Below are 20,255 nucleotides of genomic sequence, written 5' to 3'. Positions count from 1 at the left end.
AGGGGTGGCCCAACTCAGGTGTGCACTCACACACGCTAACTACGCAGGGGAGCCCAAGTGGTTAGCCAGGATTGTGACCGAGATAACCGGCCCCTGCTCTTACAGGGTTCTGCTGGCCGATGGAAGACTATGGAGGCGCCATGTGAACCAGCTGCGGCGCTAGGCACCGGCCCTCCCAGGCAGCAGCAACCGACGGGGGCAGCCCAGGGCAACCCACAACAATCACCAGGGTCCACTTGCTCCAGAGCCATCCAGCCCCCTCAACCCGGTTGACAAGGGCCACCCGAAACGCAGCCAGGGCTTGCTTGCCAAGGGGCTGATCAACCTGCCCAGCCACGAAAAGCCGCGGCTCTGCCAGTTACACCTGACAATGCAGACCGAACACTCACCCCTTACACTACGCAGTCTTACCTCGGCCCATTCCAATAGGCTCCAGGACCGGACCAGCCTCTCAGATACGTCACCGCAGCCTGGCACCACCAGCATCATCGGAGGCCGCGCCCGCACTGAGGAAATCCCAGCGCGTGCGCAGGCAGCCCGCTTATCTGCGGGACTACACATGTGCCATCTGGGGGGAAGGAGTGTTAAGTCCTCCCGTGCCAGCCGACGGGAGGGCTGGAGCAGCCGCAAGCTGATTGGCTGCGATGCACCAGCCAGCTGGAGCTAGACCATGGCGAGCGTCTATTGGTCTGACCAACTGACAGTTCCGTATATAAAGAGCTGTCAGTTTGGCCGGGAGCAGTCCACGTTCTGAATCCTCCTAGTTACCAGACCTGTATTGAAATAAAGCTGTGAAAACCGTTACTGCAGCTCAAGCCTGGTTATTTTAAAAAGGGAGCTCCCTCTAACCCCTGACTCTAATTTCTTCGTGTGGGCTCATTTTTGGAGCACTGCTGATCCCGAAGAGACCAGCAGATCAAAGGGGATTTTCTGCAGACGCCGGGGTGGTAAGGCAAATCCCCCGGCAGATAGGAGAAACCCCCCTAAACGGATGAAGAAAATATCCTACCATCTGGTTAGGACTGAGCAATGGCGGCTGCATAGAAGGAAGAAACAGAAATAGAAGCAGATGAATTCGGGTGTTTGTTATTATTGCCGACAATCCAGAGAGGAAAGCAACACGAAACTGGTAAAGTGGGTGAGCTGAGAGAAGAAGAAGCCAGGAGAGAGGCTGTTTTTTACAGTTTAAGTTTGCCAAAAAGAGCATTGCAAAAAGGCTGAGTTAGAACGGACAGGAAGGGACAGCCAGAACAACCTTTAAGATCAGCCACAGTAAGAACGAAATCCCGACATGGACTTCAGGGATAAAATTTGCCGGAAGTATTTGGAAGGTTTAAAGAAGTGACTGCATAATAGTCGGGTTGGCAAACGGAGTTTCCTTTTTTTTTTCTGCTTACCAGCTCTTCTGCCGCTGGGTTGAATTTCTTAAGCATTTGATATTGATCTGACTTGGAGCTTGGAGTTGTGCCAGAGACAAGAAATAGAGGTCTGTCTTTTGCTTCATGGACTCTAACACTGACATCAAGAAGAGAGTGACTTAGAGAGACTAATTATTAGAACTGAATATTGAATATTGAACAACCGACAAAACTGAGAGATATTTATTGATATAAGAATAGGGTGTGGTGTATAAATTTATGATATTTACCAATCAAATTAATCAAATAGAATATTACTAGTATTATTACATAGGACTGTTTAAGTACTGAAAGGTGATACTAAGGGAGGATAATTGTGGAATTGTTGTTGAATATTGGTTTATACAATTATAATAATTATAATATATTATTGATATTACTGATAAGATATAAATAAGGTAAAAATTATAACCAATAGTGGGCAAGACCAAAAAAGGGGGTTAAAAATGGCAACCTCATCAAAATTAGGGAAAAAGACCATACCCAATGTGAGTGCAGCAACGCCCCCCTCCTCAAATCAAAAAACAATGGAGAGTGCGTGGGGGTTGGAGAAAGGGGAAAAGATGGCAGAATCAGCCGGACCAGCACCTACGATGCAAAACATGCAAGCGATGCTCCAGATGATACAGGAGACCTTGGCTATAAGCCAAGCAGAGACAAGGAAAAATCACGAAGAACTAAAAAATGAAATGGGAGAATTGAAAGGAACAATCAAAAATGTAGACGATAAAGTTGAAAAGATACAGAATGCCTTAACAATCAACGAGCTGAAAATCCAATGTATGGAAGAAAAAATACAACAATCAGATCAGAAGATGGGAAAAATGGAAATAGAATATAGGGAACTTAACAAAGAATTGGAATTGTCAATAATCCAACTTGAAAACGAAAAAGCGGCATTCTACCTAAGATTTCAAAACATACCGGAAGAGAAGGAGGAAGATCTGAAAGAAAAAATGATTATTATCCTTACTGAATTTATGCAAAAAACAGAACAAGAAATGAGAGCAAACATTGATCAGGCTTACAGGGTGAATACTAATTATGCAAGGAGATACAGGCTCCCGAGAGAAGTGCATGTAAGATTTGCTAAGAAAACTGCCAGAGATGAAGTGTACAAAAAAACCAGAGAAGAGACGATTATACTACAGGGAAAAGAGCTGACCATGCTTAAACAGATCCCACGGAGAATCCGGGAACAACGTAGGCAATACCAATTTTTAACAAACGAGTTGAATAAAAACAGAATAATGTAAAGATGGCTGGTACCGGAAGGGGTTCTGGTATCCTGGCAAGGAAAAAGATATAAGATAAAGAATTTAGAAGAAGCACACAAATTCTATGAAGAACACTGTAATAGGGAAGGAAAACAAGGAAGCAAAGAGGAACTAGAACTCAGAGGTCAAGTGGAAAAAACATCAGAAGACAGCAAAAGAAGCAGAAGAGAAGAACAGAGGCAAGAAAGAGAGAGAGCAGAGAAGGAAGACGCGAGAGAGAAAAGTCAGATACAAACTAGAAGTAAAAGAAACAAATTCAGCTAAAGATGGATCAAGAAATAACAATTGTGTCGATAAACCTGAATGGACTGAATGCACCCAAAAAAAGAGCCCAGATGTTTAATAAACTTAAGAAATTGAAAGTAGATATAGTCTGTATACAGGAAGTGCATATTAAAAGAGAACATAGGAATCTACTGGAAAACAAAAAACTAGGGAAATTATATACAGCATTGGCAGATTAAAAAAAAAAGTGGGATTGCAACATATATAAAGGAAGAAATAAACTCCAAAGAAGTTTACTCAGATGAAGAAGGCAGAATGCTAATGATTGAACTAGAGACAACAGAAAAACCGATATTATTAATAGTCATATTAAGAATTTTATAGGAAACTACACAACAAAATAAATGAATTAGAACATGAAAACATTTGCCTAATTGGCGACTACAATGCAATAGTAGATAAAAAACCAGACTATGAAAGCAAAAAGAAAAACAAAACAAAAAAAATACATTACCCAAATCCTTTTTTGAGGTGGCAAAGGAATATAAATTACAGGATATTTGGAGAGAAAGACACAAAGCAAGAAAGCAATATACTTTTTAATTCGAGCCCCCATCAATCTCTATCAAGAATTGACATGGTCTGGATCTCACCTGGGTTGTGTAACCAAATAGATGAAATCGAAATAGAACCAAATGAGTGGGCAGATCATAACCCAATAAAAATAAAATGGAAAGGTCAAAAAAGAAGAAAAATATGGATGATGAATTCAAGTATTGTAAAAGAGAAAGAATACACTGAAATTCTAGAGAAAGAATTAAAAATGTTCTTTAAAATAAATAAAAAAAGAAGACACCTCAATTCAAAATCTATAGGACACCATGAAAGCATACACAAGAGGCCTTACAATAGCCTATATGACGAGAAAAAGGAGAAAGCAAAAAGAACAACAAGAAGGCATGCAAAAAGAACTTAGAGAAGTGGAAGAAGAACTACAGAAAGATCCAAAGAATAAAACTAAAAAGGAAAAATAGAGGTGATAAAACATAAGATCAATTTAATAACTCAAAAGGAATTAGCACAGAAAATCAAAACGGTCAGACAGAATTACTTCGAACATGCCAACAAACCAGGACGATGGCTGGCATATAGACTGAAGAACGAAAGAGAAAAAAGGATGATATATCATTAAAGGATGACGAGGGAAGAACTCGCTTCAAAGCGGAAGAAAGAAGAATATTATTCACAAATATTTCACAAAACTATTCGCACAAGAATATATGGAGGAAGCTAAAGTAAAACAATGTTTATTGCAGAAAAGATAACCCCAATTTCAAAAGAACAAAGGGAGGCGTTAGATAGACCCATAACATTACCGAAGTGGAATCAGTCCTGAAGAATCAAAAAATAATAAACACCAGGACCAGATGGAATACCGGTGGAAACTATACAAATATAACAAATAATATGGGAGGAGCTAGGAGTGGAAATGTTTAATGAGGTTTTAGGAAAAGCCAAGATACCCGATTCATGGACTGAAGCAATAATATCCTTAATCCCAAAAGAGGAAACCGATTTACAAGAAATTCAAAATTACAGACCAATCCCATTATTAAACTCCGATTACAAAATATTTGCAGCAATTATGGCAGAAAGAATTAAACCGGTCTTAAATGAAAGAATACATCTAGACCAAAATGGTTTTTTACCCCATAGACATATGAAAAATAACACGAGAGTTATTCTAGACATAATAGAGTACTATGAGGCCCATCCAGAAAAGCAAATGGTACTGGTTTTCCTTGATGCACAAAAAGCATTCGATAACGTAATTTGGAAATTTATAACAATACTATTGGATGAGATAAAATTCGGAGAAAAATTTACAAAAATGATAGAAAGATTTTATAGTACCCAGACAGCCAAAGTTCTGATGAACGGCGATCTAACAGAAAAGATTGAAATAAAAAAAGGAGTCAGACAGGGATGCCCCCTCTCTCCTCTGCTATTTATACTGACCTTGGAAACTTTATTAAATGAAATTCGGAATGACCAGGGAATAAAAGGCTTAAGACTCAAAAATGAAGAATATAAAATCCAAGCCTATGCTGATGACTTAGTATTTGCCTTAGAGGACCCATTAGAATCTAGTTTGGAATTAATTCAAAAATTAGTAGAATATGGTGAAGTGGCAGGACTAAAGATTAATAAGGACAAAAGAAAAATGATAACTAAGAATAAGACAAAAAAGCAAGAAGAGGAACTGGAAGCAGCAACCGGTTTGCAGTTAACTAAGAAAGTAAAATAGTTTTAGTTTAGTTTTAGTTTTCCCTTTATTTGTATGCCGCCCTTTTCCCTGAGGGGACTCAGGGCGGCTCACAGTTCAAAAAGGGGAGGGGGGAAGGACAAACAATTTTCCAAACATGAAGACAATACAACATATTAAAAGAAAGCACAACAGTCACACAATTCGGGTGGGGTTAGAGTCTTAACCCCAGGCCAGCAGGGACAGCCAGATCTTTAAAGCGGCGTGGAAGGACTGGAGGGTGGTGAGGGTCCAAATCTCCACGGGGAGTTCGTTCCAGAGGGTCGGAGGAGCCACCGAGAAGGCTCTCCTCCGGGTAGTTGCCAGTCTGCACTGGCTGGAAGATGGAATTCGGAGGAGGCCTAATCGATGCGATCGTATCGGTCTAGTGGAGGTAATTGGCAGTAGGCGGTCTCTCAAGTACCCAGGCCCACTACCATGAAGGGCTTTGTAGGTGATAAGTAGCACCTTGAAGCGCACCCGGAGATCAACAGGCAGCCAGTGCAGCTCGCGGAGGATAGGTGTTACGTGGGTGAAGCGAGGTGCACCCACATTCGCTCGCGCGGCCGCATTCTGGACTAGCTGAAGTCGCCGAATGCTCTTCAAGGGGAGCCCCATGTAGAGCACATTGCAGTATTCCAGCCTAGAGGTCACAAGGGCACGAGTGACTGTTGTGAGGGCCTCCCGGTTCAGGTAGGGACGCAACTGGTGTACCAGGCGAACCTGGGCAAATGCCCCCCTGGTCACAGCTGACAAATGATGTTCGAAGGTCAGCTGTGGGTCCAGGAGGACTCCCAAGTTGCGAACCCTGTCTGAGGGGCGTACAGTTTGACCCCCCCAGCCTGAGAGATGGAACACTTGGCCAATTAGTGGGAGGGAAACACAGCAGCCACTCGGTCTTTTCCGGATTGAGCACAAGCTTGTTGACCCCCATCCAGTCTTTAACAGCCTCAAGACCCTGGCTCATCACATCCATCGCTTCGTTGAGTTGGCACGGGGCGGACAGATACAACTGAGTATCGTCCGCATACTGGTGGTATTTTATCCCGTGCCGTCGAATGATCTCACCCAGCGGTTTCATGTAGATGTTGAAAAGAAGGGGGGACAGGACCGAACCCTGCGGCACCCCATACGTTAGGGGCCTAGGGGTCGATCTCTGCTCCCCAACTAACACCGACTGCGACCTGTCCGAGAGGTAAGAGGAGAACCACTGTATAACAGAGCGTCCCACCCCCACCTCCCGCAGTCGTCGCAGAATATTTGGGGATCTGGTTGTCAGCAAAATGTTCCACAATCAAAGAGGATAATTACAATAAATTAGTGATACAAATAAAGAAAGATTTAGAAAATTGGAAGAATATTCAATTATCACTTATGGGACGTATAGCAACAATTAAAATGAATATCTTACCAAGAATACTTTTCCTGTTGCAAATCGCTCCTATCATTCCAGGTAAAAAATTCCTTCAAGATTTAAAGAAATTAACTACCAGATTTATTTGGCAGGGACGCAAACCAAGGATCAAATTAAAGTCAATGCAAGACAGCAAGGAGAGGGGAGGCTTAGCACTACCAAATTGGGATCTATACTCAACTGCAGTATCAATGACAATGATGAAGGATTGGATAGAGTTAAGGAATAAAAGAATTCTGATCTTAGAAGGCCATGACCTCCAGGCAGGCTGGCATAATTTCTTATGGGATGACAAACATAAAACGCACAAATACTTTCAAAATCATTTAATTAGAAGAACTTTACTGCAACAATGGCTCAAAATCAAAAGAATCCACTATGTGAAAACCCCAAATTGGCTATCACCAACAGAAAGAACGTCACACCCAAATTTTACAGATTGGAACAAAATCCTAAGATACAAAGATCTAATTGACAGACAGGGAAATTTAAAAACAATTGAAGAATTGGCAGATCAGAATATGAAAGTTGATTGGCTAACTTACCTCCAAATTAAAACCAAATACAATAAAGACACTAAAATATATGGTATAGAAAGTCCGGACAGAAAGATGATAGGGAAAATATACAAATTCCTCTTGAAGTATCAAATGGAAGAGGAAATTGTAAAAGAACCAATGATAAAATGGACACAGAACTTTGGCTATAACATTGAACTAGACAAATGGGAAAAATTGTGGGGAATAAATTTAAGAATGACATTATCAATCCCATACAAGGAGAATCAGTACAAAATGCTTTATAGATGGCATCTGGCACCATCAAGATTGGCCAAAATTTCAACAAACACCTCTCCAAATTGCTGGAAATGTGATTCGGTACATGGCACTTTTTATCATTTATGGTGGACTTGCGAAGAGGCAAAAAAATTCTGGAAAAAGATCAAAAATTGGTTGGAAGAAATAACACAGGTCATATTAGATTGAAAACCTGAACTGTTTTTATTAGGAATCATACCGATGAAATACAAAAAAGAAATACAATATCTAATATTACATATACTGACAGCAGCAAGGATCGCTTTCGCCCAGAAGTGGAAAAATAAACTAACCCCAAATGAAGATGAAATAATAAAAAAAATTATGGACTGTGCCGAAATGGATAAATTAACGAAAGAAATACAGGGGAAAGAAGAATCAGAATTTTATCGGATATGGGATAATTGGTATAGTTGGATGGAGCAAAGGAATAAAATGAAAAAATAGAATAACACTCAAAAATAATAATTATGAGTAAAACAAGAGGGCCAAGATTTGTGAATTCAAATCAGGACAATAGTTGGAAAATAGACTGTAGAATCTTAAAGAAAAAAGGAAAGGATATGAAACAAAGTTGGGTGTGTGGAAACACCATCCCCAAGAAAACAGGAACTGGGATCTGAAAGAGACACCAATAACAATAGAAAAAGAAAGGAAGGGAAGAAGGAAGGAAAGGAGGGGAGGAAGGAAGTAGAGAATGGAGGGACGAAGGAAAGGAAAGGAGTGGAGGGTAGAAGAGAAAGGAAGAGAAGGAGAGAAAGTAGGAGAAGAAGAAGTGTGGTGGAGAGGTAAGGGAAGAAGAATGAGGTTAAGGGAAGGGTAGAGGGGAGAGAAAAAGAGAAGAGGTGGAGGAAGAGAAGAGAAAGAGAAGGAAGGAAGGATAAGAAAAAGGGTAGGAGTAGGGAAGAGATAAGGGAAAGAAGAAGGGGATGGAGACTAGGAAGGAAAGAAGTAGAGAAGGAAAGGAGGGAGAAAGGAAAAGAAAGAGAAAACAAGGTGGTGTCTTAGCAGGTGCGAAGGATGGTAAACAAAGCATTCTAAACTATACCTTATAACCTTCCAAATGGGATAATAATAATATAAGAATGGCAAAGAAAAAGAATAATTATGTGAATGTATATCTATAATCTGTATGTAAGGGAACAAATGACAGTAAAAATATATAGCATAATATAGGTAAATAATATCTGGTCATAAGTAGCTAAGTTTAAATAAATAAAGAAATGTACATACAAATGGATAACGAATAAGGAGATTATGAATGAAAGATAGAAATGTATAGTAGGGAAAACACTAACTGCAAAGAAACCGATTCGGAACTGCTGTATGATATACGATGGAACTTATTGTTCCTATGTTGTTTTTAATGTTATGTGTTTGTTTTTGTTGATGTGTTTATGTGTTTAAAATAAAAAATATATATCTCGAGGAACAAAATTCTCTCTCTCTCTCTCTCTCTCTCTCTCTCTCTCTCTCTCTCTCTCTCTCTCTCTCCCTCCCTCCCTCCCTCCCTCCCTCCCTCCCTCTCTCTCTCTCACACACACAGGCATTCTTAGAAACTACAGTAGTGATGAGGAACAAAATGTTAGCAAGCTCTCTTGTTCTCTTTTTCTCCATTTCTCTCTCTCCTCCCTCTCTCACACACAGAGACATTATTAGAAATTACAGTAGTGATGAACAAAATGTTAGCAAGCTCTCTCTCTCTCTCTCTCACACACACACACACACACATTCTCTCTTGTTCTCTTGTTCTCCCTTTCTCTCTCTCCCCCCCCCTTCTCTCTCACATACATACACACAGGCATTCTTAGAAATTACAGTGGTGATGAGGAACGAAATGCTAGCAAGTTCTCTTGTTCTCTTCCCCCCCCCTCTCTCTCACACACACACTACATTAGGTATTTTTAAAAATTACAATAGTTATGTGGAAGAAAATAGTAACTATATACTCTCCTTTCTCAGCACTTTCTCAGACTCTTGCTTTTTATTTGCTTTTTAACTTTTTATCTTTTAATTCTCTCCCTTTTTTATATAAAAAAAGCAAAATCCTTTTCATATTTATGGTTGGGTTTTTATGTTCTAATTGTGTGAAGGGCTCTAGATGGTTATTTGCAAGCTGTGGGTTCTGCCTGCAGCATCTAAGAAAAAGAAGAGGTCGCAATAGTCCAGCATGTCCTTGAGGACCAGAGTCATGGCAGGAATCAATTTGCCTTCCTTTAAAAGCAGGTTTTCCAACGGCCACACCCACTCTGAAAAAAAAGAAAATTTGTGAGAGTTCTCAAAACATACAGGATATATAGTGTTAATCCTAAAACAAAACTGAGCAATCAAAAAATGTGTTTTTTCTTATAGCTGCTTTCCTTGCAGATTATCAGAGGATTAAAGTGTCAGCTGCTGCTGCTGTATTTCTATTACCTTCATTTCAAGCTCTCATCTGCCTCTGTTCATCAGCCTTTCTTCTATAGGTTTCGTTGCTTTTTGAGTTTTATCATGTAGGGAATACTTGCTTCTTTTTGTGTACATTTTTCTAATCTATAAAAGCCTCTTGGTTGTCTTAGGGGAAAGTGTCTGCAAAAGCCACTCAAGCATTATGATCCGATTGGTGGGAAATCATTTGCTAATTAAACACCTGCCTCTACAGAGAAGAATGGAGGACAAACCTACAAGGTTTTTCCTCTTCCTTATGTTAAAGTGTCTTAAACGTAGATTCAGATGCTCAATGCAGCTGCTCAGATCTTGGTCTCACATTTCTGTTTTAGATTCTTTGGGTTTTCCCATAGGTGATGTTAGTCGCTGTTTGTATTACATATTAATTAATAAAGCATTTTATATCGTAGTGTGGAAAATGGTTAATAGGTGCAAAGCAAAGGTGGTATAGTGGAAATTTAGAGTAGTTTGGAGATCCAGTAAATACCATCTCTGACTGGCCCCGCCCCCACGTATTCTCTGCCTCCCGAGTCCCAGCTGATCTGGAGGGAATGGGGATTTTGTAGTATCCTTCCCCTGCCATGCCCACCAAGCCACGCCCACAGAACCAATAGTAAAAAAAACTGAATCCCATCACTGGTGCAAAGTATTAACCAGAAGCGATTCTATATTTTTAAAAAATGTTCTTCGAGACCGAATCACCAAAAATGAGACTAAAGAAACACGATTATGGTGTAAAATTGATACTTCTTATCATTATCAAGTTGCCTCTCAGCTTAGCTAATGTGCTCATAGTGTGAGGTGCCTGTTCCTATAGAGCAGGCTTTTATAATGCAGGTATAAGAGCATTATGTAATATTTTCAGAGCATTGGCAAATGTATGTCATTGACTGCATACTGAAAATCAGCAACTCTCAGAGATATCTAGGAAAATATGATGATTGCTAGGGTGCTGCTTCAGAGTTTTTGATATACAAAATCTCTAGAGACTTTTGTCTGTCTCCAGGAGAGAAGGGAGATCAGAAGGTTGAAAGGGCCAAAATGACCAGTGCAGACTGCAAAGATGATGTACAAAATAGCAATAAAACATACATCCACTTTCAACAATACCATTTGCTTTATTTTTATCCGTACTAGTAACCCATACTAAAGAAATACAATCTCAGGAGGATTTCCTGTTAAGAATGGGGGAGCTGTGGACCACCAGACCACCTGAGTTACCTCTTCCGTAGCTCCAGCCATCCTGCCCAAGGGTCCTACCCATTTGTTCAAAATGATGCTGTTCCATTATTAGCCTTCCAGGAAAATGGGTGCTTTTCAAACTAAATCTGGAAAATATTTTAAAATAGACCTATAGACCAATAGACCAAGTCTCACATGTTATGAAACACATGAGACTTGTTTCAAACTATTATAACGAATTGCTTACCAAAAAAAAAGAGTATATATGTATGAGAAACTCTATACTGAGATATTTTTTGCTGCAATTGTTAGATTGTTTTTCTCCTTTTGCTTCAGTTTTATTAAATACTGTAAAAGCAAAAGAAATTTTTAAAAATTGCCTCATATTTGATGTATTAATGTTAGATGTGCCATGTTGGTGTTACGGTACTTAGTAGTTTTTTTCTCTTTGGAAGTTCCATTTTCTACAAAGTAACCTTCATTTAAGTTAGTGGTGTCAAACAACATGTGTCATGTGCAGACCACGCCCACCTCAGCTCTGCAAAGGGGGAAAACATTGTGAAACATCACGTGACAGCAATGTGACACCGCCAGTTTGACACTTGTGATTTAAGTAGGTAGGAATAATTCTGATCATGTCATTCATATCAATAGAATTGATTTGATTTGATTGATTTTATTTTATTTGTCTTGTATGCCGCCCACTCCCGAAGGACTCCGGGCGGCTCACAATAGACAAGGGAAAGGGGATAAATAGACAAAGACAAAGACAACACTTTAAAAAACACAACATTCACAATTTCCGTGGGGTTGGATGTTTCACAAGCCCCCTGGCCTGCTGGAGCAGCCAGGACTTGGTGGCTTTGCGGAAGGCCGGGAGGGTAGTAAGGGTCCGGATCTCCACAGGGAGGTCATTCCAGAGAGCTGGAGCTGCAACAGAGAAGGCTCTCCCCCGGGGAGTCGCCAGCTGACATTGGTTGGCAGATGGAATCCAGAGGAGACCTAACCTGTGAGATCTAATCGGTCTGAGGGAGGTAATCGGCAGGAGGCGGTCTCTCAGGTACCCAGGTCCGATGCCATGTAGGGCTTTATAGGTTATGACCAGCACCTTGAAGCGGATCCGGAGACTAATGGGAAGCCAGTGCAGCTCGCTGAGGATAGGTGTGATGTGGGTGTACCTAGGTGCACCCACAATAGCTCGCGCGGCTGCATTCTGGACTAACTGAAGTCTTCGAACACGCTTTAAGGGCAGCCCCATGTAGAACGCGTTACAATAATCCAGTCCTGAGGTCACAAGGGCGTGAGTAACTGTCTGAAGGGCCTCCCGATCCAGGTAGGGTCTCAATTGGTGCACCAGGCAAACCTGGGCAAAAGTCCCCCTGGTCACAGCCGACAAATGGTGTTCTAAAGTCAGCTGGGGATCCAGGAGGACTCCCAAATTGTGGACCCCCTCTGAGGGGCGTATAATTTCACCGCCCAGCCTGAGAGATGGAATAGTTGGCCAATCTTTGGGAGGGAACATCAGAAGCCACTCGGTCTTGTCTGGATTGAGTGCCAACTTGTTTGCTCCCATCCAGACCCTAACAGCCTCCAGGCACTGGCACATCACTTCTACTGCTTCGCTGAGTTGGCACGGGGTGGACAGATACAACTGCGTATCGTCCGCGTATTGGTGGTACTTAATCCCGTACCGGCACATGATCTCACCCAGCGGCTTCATGTAGATGTTAAATAGGAGGGGGGACAGGACCGAGCCCTGCGGCACCCCATAATTGAGGGGCCTTGGGGTCGATCTCTGCCCTCCGACCAACACCGACTGCGACCTGTCCGAGAGGTAGGAGGAGAACCACCGAAGAACAGTGCCTCCCACTCCCACCTCTCGCAACCGTCGCAGAAGGATACCATGGTCGATGGTATCGAAGGCTGCTGAGAGGTCGAGGAGCACAAGGATGGAGGGGTGACCCCCATCCCTGGCTCACCAGAGATCATCGATCAGCAGTTTCCGTGCTGTAACCAGGCCTGAAACCCGACTGATAGGAATCTAGATAATCGGTTTCATCCAAGGACCGTCGGAGTTGAGAGGCCACCACTTTCTCAACAACCTTCCCAACAAAGGGAAGGTTGGAGATTGGACGATAGTTGCTCAAAATGGCTTCAACTCTAGATCACATCTCCACTGCTCCGAAAGAAATACGAGGTCAAGCGTGTGACCAGCTGAATGAGTTGAACCCCGAATTACTTGGGTCAAGTCCATGGCTGTCATGGAAGCCATGAACTCCTGCACCCCGTCAGAGCATTCACCAAGTGTAGGCAGGTTGAAATCCCCCAGAACCATAAGCCTGGGGAACTCTACCGCCAACTCGGCTACTGACTCGAGGAGAGAGGGGAGGGCTGTTGCAACGCTGTTGGGAGGTAGGTACATTAGCAACAAACCCACTTGACCACCAAGGTCCAACTTCATCAACAGGGACTCACACCCGACAAGCTCCGGAGCAGGGATCCTACGAGGAACTAAAGACCTTCGGACGATGACAGCCACTCCCCCACCCCTTTCCTGGAGTCATGGCTGATGAAGCACCTGAAATCCTTCTGGGCACATTTTAGTGAGGGGGACTCCTCCCTCCAGGCCCAGCCAGGTTTCAGTAATACATGCCAGGTCTGCCTCCTCATCTAAAATTAGGTCCCGGACAAGGGGAGCTTTGTGAACCACAGACCTGGCATTTAGCAACAACAGCCTGAGACCAGGGCCCTGACAGTTCTCGCCATCTGGCCCTGGAGTGGAACTAGCAGGGCCGGAAGGAGGGATCTCTGTCATGTAGCGAACCCTCCTTCCCCGGTAATGGCTAGCCCTGAAGTTCCCATCATACCTGCCCCTCCCCATAGTGACCGTAATGCTCCGGCCCACCCCCGCAACCGTAGACCCCATAACCCCTCCCACAGGCTCTGCACCATCCAGCAGGCGATTTTTATCACTCATTCTGGGACGGTAGGTAGGCCTGGGCCCCCTACCACTTCTGCAATAGCACTCAGTGGAGGAGGCACCAGGCTGTACTCTCAATCCTCTCATACACACACAGCCACTCATCCATGCATTCCCCACGTATATTAATTAAAACACAAAAATACAACAATATTAGGTTAAAACGGTGGGTACAAACATCAGCCAGGCATACCATTCACACTACATTCCTAAAAATTCCCGGAGCACTGCGCTAGTGCAATATAGGACAATGATGTGCAGATGGAGGGCGAGCTGCTCCGCTCTTCTCCCCTCCTCTGTGCCCCAGAAGAACTTCCAAGGCCACAGGTCCAAAGTCAATGGTGTGCAAAGTGGCTGCAAATGGAGAGGGTAAGGAATAGGGGACTGGTATTGACAAATAGTAGTTTTCCAGTCTGAGGCCCTCCAAATCCAAGGAAAGATTAGTGGACCACGTGCCAGAGAGTAGTTCTTCTCCCTCTCCTAAGGTTATACAAGGTCCAAAGTCTGGGGGGGCAAAGTCTGGGGGGCCAACGTCTGGGACTGGCCCAGGCCGCTCCGGAAGACAGGATAAAGTGCGCCAATTTCCACAAAGCCAAGTCGTGGCCCCTACGGCTGCCATCATCTATCACTCCTAGCCCTACTCCAACCCTGGCCTTAATCCTAATTCTAATCCTAATTCTAATAATTCTAATCCTAATTCTAAACCTAAGGCCTAATCTAACACTAACCCAACCTAACCTCACCCAGTCTAACCCTACACCAATCCTAATCCTAATCCTAACCCAGGCGTAGCCTAGTCCTAACCCCAACACTAACTCTACCACCAACCCTAGCCCCGACCCCAACCCTGGCCTCTATCAGCCCTGCCCAAGGCCGAATGCACCCACAGATGGCACTGCCCCAGTACCTATACCTAAACTATACCTAAACTATAAATCTAATTAACTATCTATATCTATCTATATCTAAACCTAAGCCTATACCTATATCTACCTAAGTCTACCCAACTATCTGGGGCTATGGCAGGCAGCAGACGGTCAAGGGGAGGACAGATGTTACAGCCAGAGTAGATGGTCACCGGCCAAGGCGGAGGAGAGTCAGTGCTGCGTAGGGAGATGGTAAGGCTCGCTAACAGCAGGGGAGGGGGTCAAAGGAGTAATATCAGAAGAAGGCTACGATGGTAAAGAGGCCAGTATGATGGAAAAAAGGGGGGGCGTCCAGGACTCTCTCGGACTCAGCAGTGGACGATGTTAATGATGATGATGTTAATGCTGCACTCAGCAGCATGGTGCCGGCATCTTCTTCTTCTCTCCTCCGAGCAGCGCGACCAGGCAGCTGAGCGACCAATTCTGGTAGATTTTTTGTTTTTTCGCCCAGGACCGCAGGAGCCCGCAGGGGCGAGAGGAGAGACAGTTAGAAGGTGAGCAGGGCAACGGGGGGTGGGGGGTGTCCAGGACGACTACGGCGGCAGTAGACACAGCCAGCCGCCGAATCCGCTGATCCCGAAAAAACTCCGTTCTAGATGGTACTAGCGAATAAGTCCCCTGACTCCCCTAGCTCGCTGCTCACCGTTCAGATGGAATCGATCAGGAAAGAAAGGCAGGTGTCAGAAATTGGCAAAAACGCAGCGTTCAGCAGCGCGGCGCCGCCATCTCTCCTCCACGCCACACAAACAGCTCCAGCTCTAGACCTCCACAGATCCGCAGCTGGGAAAACGACCGGAGGCGGCTGTTATTCAAATGCCGATCCTCACGCAATCCGCGAGTTTCAGCCCTTTCAGGACCTTTTGTTAAAATTATAATAGACTCCGGAGGCTCCTCTTAGATCTTCTTTCTCTTCACCGGCTTCTATCGAGCGAGAAGCCAGGCAGCCATCCAGGTCCCGCACATGCGCAGAAGGGCTGTTTGTTGCTTACTTTCTCAGTCAGAGAAGTTTTAAAGTTTAGGGCCGGAGATGCATGCATAACACTCAATGCCAGGCTTACATTTAGAAATTGAAATGGATGTCAGCAAACTGTGTGGATAGCACCATAATGTGGAAGTCCACTTTATACGCTACAAATGGAATGTATTAATCTAGAACAGGGATTAATCTCCATGTTGAAAATGTAGTTTATCAAGATGTCAATCAAAGGGTAAAGAAAGCAATGGTCAGAGAAAAAAGAACAAAGTCTTTTTTTTCTCAAAGATAGAAAATTTTATATGGACTTTTTTGGTGAAAGACGAAAGAAATACGTTTTATGGGCTTGAGGATTGATAAAGATGCAGGTTGAGGAAGGGGATGAAGGGATTTGTATAACATCTAAGAGGAAGAGTGGATTATAAAACTAAAATTATTGATTTTTTGATGTATATTCAGTGTGTGTGTGTTAAAAAAAGAAGATAAAAACTAATAGAAATTCATCACTATGTATATTTGAATCTAAAATGTTCTAGCTTTTTTACACGACCACAATACATGTTAAAATATCTGTTCTTGTTATTCAGGCTCCCAACATAAATCTGAAGTGCTTTTATACATTCTAGATAATTTCTCTGGTGACATATGCCAACACTGGGTACATCATTTTACAAATATTCTCTTTAAGATTATAACATAGTGTAAAATTCAGCCCTTTCAACCACACATTTTCCCAGTGGTCCATTTGTACATTATAACCAAAGATTTCAGCCCACTTCAATATAATTTTTCCACTTGTTCTTTTATGTTTCAATTTTTAATAAAAGTATATATATTTTAGCAATTATATGATCATCATTTTCATAGAATTCTATTCCAGACTCAGTCTTACAGTGTTCAAAATCATAAACTCTTTTTGTCTACAGGTAGTCCTCAACTTACAATTGTTTGGTTAGTGACTGCTTGAAATTGTGATGGCACTTTATGAAGGTTTTTTGTGATCTCTTCCCAAAATTATGGCTGCTGCAGTGCCCCATTGTGATGTGAACCAAATTCAGGTGCTTGGAAATCTTCCTATCCATATGACCAACCTCAGGGAAGCTGCAGTGCCTCCCTGCCTACTTTCTCCCCATCACATCCTGCTGGGAAACCACACTTTCCACACTGCTGGATCCCACAACCCCTTCCATACACCTTGTCATTAATTGATCCACTTACCTTCCTTTGGAAGCAGATGCTTTGCCGCTCAGCCTTCCTACGTAAAGATCTCAGACATTGCCTTCAGGAAGTAGATCTGGCAGACTTATTTCTCATCTGTTAAACGCTTCTTGTGCTGAGAGCCACAAAGACAGATTGTTATTATGAGCGGTCCTTGACTTATGACCACAAAGGAGCACAAAATTTCCATTGCCACATTTGTTAAATTAGCAACATGGTTAGCAATATGGTTGTTAAATGAATCAACTTAAGTTGATGTTGCTCGTCAGAAGGCTCCAAACCAGTGGTGGGATTCAAAACTTTTTACTACCGGTTCTTTGGAAGTGGCTTTGTGGGCATGGCAGGGGAAGGATACTGCAAAATCCCCATTCCCTCCCCACCCCACTAAACTCCTTTCCAGCTCCATTATCAGGGCAACAAAAGAAGATCGGCTGGGAAACTTGAAGGCAGCAGGGGCGGGGCAGCCAATTTGCTGGTTCTCCAAACTACTCAAAATTTCCGCTACCGGTTCTCCAGAACCTGTCAGAACTGGCTGAATACCATCTCTGCTCCAAACCCTTGGACACTGCAACAATCATAAATACATTCCAGTTGCCAAGCATGCAAATTTTAATCACATGATCAAGGAGATGCTACAATGGTCATAAGCATGAAAAACAGTCATAGGTGACTTTTTTGAGTGCCATTATAACTTTGAATAGTCACTAAATGAATGATTGTAGGTCAGGGACAACTGTCTCTGTTGAAAAGATGGTTACTATATTTCATAACTTTATTTTTTCTTGAATTTTTTATTTTTCTTGCTTTTTCTTTGGATTTGTCTTTTACAACTTGTAAAATTGTAAAATAAATTGTAGTCACTTTGACTATTCCATCCTTATGGCACACGGAGAAGCATATGAGGGATAAAGAGATGGCTGCAATTGCTGTTTCAAAGTTCTCCACCAAATCTGTGAATGGTCTCTCTGAATTTCTCCAGGGAAAAAGAAAAATTTTCAGTTGTTTAAAGGGAAGACTTCCTCTTAACACTGACAGTAATTCTGCTATTGAAAAGGCTTTGGGGGGAGGAATTCCCTCATGATGTCTTTCTTTGAGTTTAACTTATCATTGGAAACCACAAACTAAAGTAAGAGATTATTGAATAGTATAAGACAATACACAAGCAAATGCATATGCACACACATACACAAATACTGGCTTTTCATAAGCAAGTATGTCTAAGAACACTACATCACAATCATATCTTCAAAATTATATTCTTTGTAAGAAATTCTAAAGCAAATTTTCTCTTATAAATTTGAAAGTCCAGTTGCCTCTTGAAAAAACACCTTGGGGACATTTTTAAAATAAGCACAATATTTTTACTTTTCTCTCCCTGGTGTTAAAATAAAATGAATATTTTCCCTCCAATGATAGATGAAGCCAGACAGACAGCTTGGTATAGTGGTTATAGCACCAATCTAGAAACCAGGAGATGAGGAGTGTCACAGTTTGTTACAGAAATCACACCCAGAAAGCACGCACAGATAACTGATTCAGCAGGATTCATTAACGTCTTTATATACATAATAACACGAGTAAATATACAATACCAATAGTGGATTCTCCAGCATGGTAGTAGTTATAGGCAAAACACAGGCAGAGGAAAGATTGGTTTCATTTCAGAGTTCAGAGCTTAATACAGCTAAGCCATGCCCAAACTTCTTATTTAAGTTTCTGTTTCCAAATAAGCCTCATTGGCTGACTTGTTACCATGCTTATTCATTGGCTGAACTTGTTACCATGTCTCTGCCAGTTCATGAATATTCTGACAAGGCGTTCTAGTCCCACTAAGTGAGATTTTGCCAGTCACTCTCTCTCAGCTCTAGAAAGCAGGCAATGGCAAACCACTTCTGAAATCTTGCCAATGAAACATCAGGAACATGTGCAGGCAGTTGCCAGGAATAAAAAAAAGTGTAACCTAGAATGTGGTCATAGATTGAAAAACACAGTTTGATGCACTGCAGAGGGATGTGATGGAGTTAAACCTGGTTGCAAATGTCTGTATCTGGAAGAAGTTACAGCAGGAGAAAACATCTCAACAGAAAAAAATACAGGATAGAAATTCAGGGGAAGATAAAGCGGCTGCCATTAGACAGCTTGAAGCCAATGAAAGAAATTATATTTAGGGACATCAGACAATGGAGAAAGTTTATCCCAACGAATAAAGAGGTAGAAACAAAACTGAATGCTAGGAACACTATAAAAGTAAGTCATGTGTAGAAAATACACCCAGGAGATAAAAGAATAGAGCAGACAAAAATTGATATGGTTAGAAAAAAGAAGGGTTTCTAGCAAGGGTGGCCTTACAGAAAAGGCTTTATAGCCAGAGTCAACAAAGCAATACTTGTGAAATAGCAAATGCATCAGGTCTTCAGCCCACATATTATGAGAGCAAAAGAGGGTAGCAGGCATTCACTAGCAAGGAAATCTAACCGTTGAACAGCCTGAGTCAACATGAGAGGTTTGAAGACTCAGGAAGAGAAGCAGATTGGCTCAGAAAAGATTCAACTCAAAAATGAGAATCAAGCAGTGAAGACAGTGAGTGAAAAACTGCTATGTGCCCCAGGTTATGTCTTGGGGGTGGTGATGAGGAGGATGTTGCTCAGTGATGGGATTCAAAACTTTTTACTACCGACTCTGTGGGCATGGCTTGGTAGGCGTGGCTTGGTGGGCGTGGCAGGGGATGGTTACTGCAAAATCCCCATTCCCTCCCGATCAGCTGGGACTCAGGAGGCAGAGAATAGATGGGGGCAGGGTCAGTCAGAAGTGGTATTTACCGGTTCTCCAAACTACTCAAAATTTCCACTACTGGTTCTCCAGAACTGGTCAGAACCTGCTGAATACCACCTCTGATGTTGCTTGATTTGTTTAAATCTATACTCTGCCTTTGAAATGTACCAGATCTTAAAGAAAACTGTTCAGTTTTTATTTTGTGTACATGAGTGAACGAGACAAAAGACTGCTATTTTTTCAGTAAGTTCCTTCTGCAAGACACTCATTGTGTTTGGCAAACTAAGGTGAACGAGACAAAAGACTGCTATTTTTTCAGT

This window comes from Thamnophis elegans, chromosome 5 (assembly GCF_009769535.1).
Source record: "Thamnophis elegans isolate rThaEle1 chromosome 5, rThaEle1.pri, whole genome shotgun sequence".
Lineage (NCBI taxonomy): Eukaryota > Metazoa > Chordata > Lepidosauria > Squamata > Colubridae > Thamnophis > Thamnophis elegans.
The sequence above is the reverse complement of the archived record's forward strand: the minus strand, read 5'-3'. Positions refer to the sequence as shown.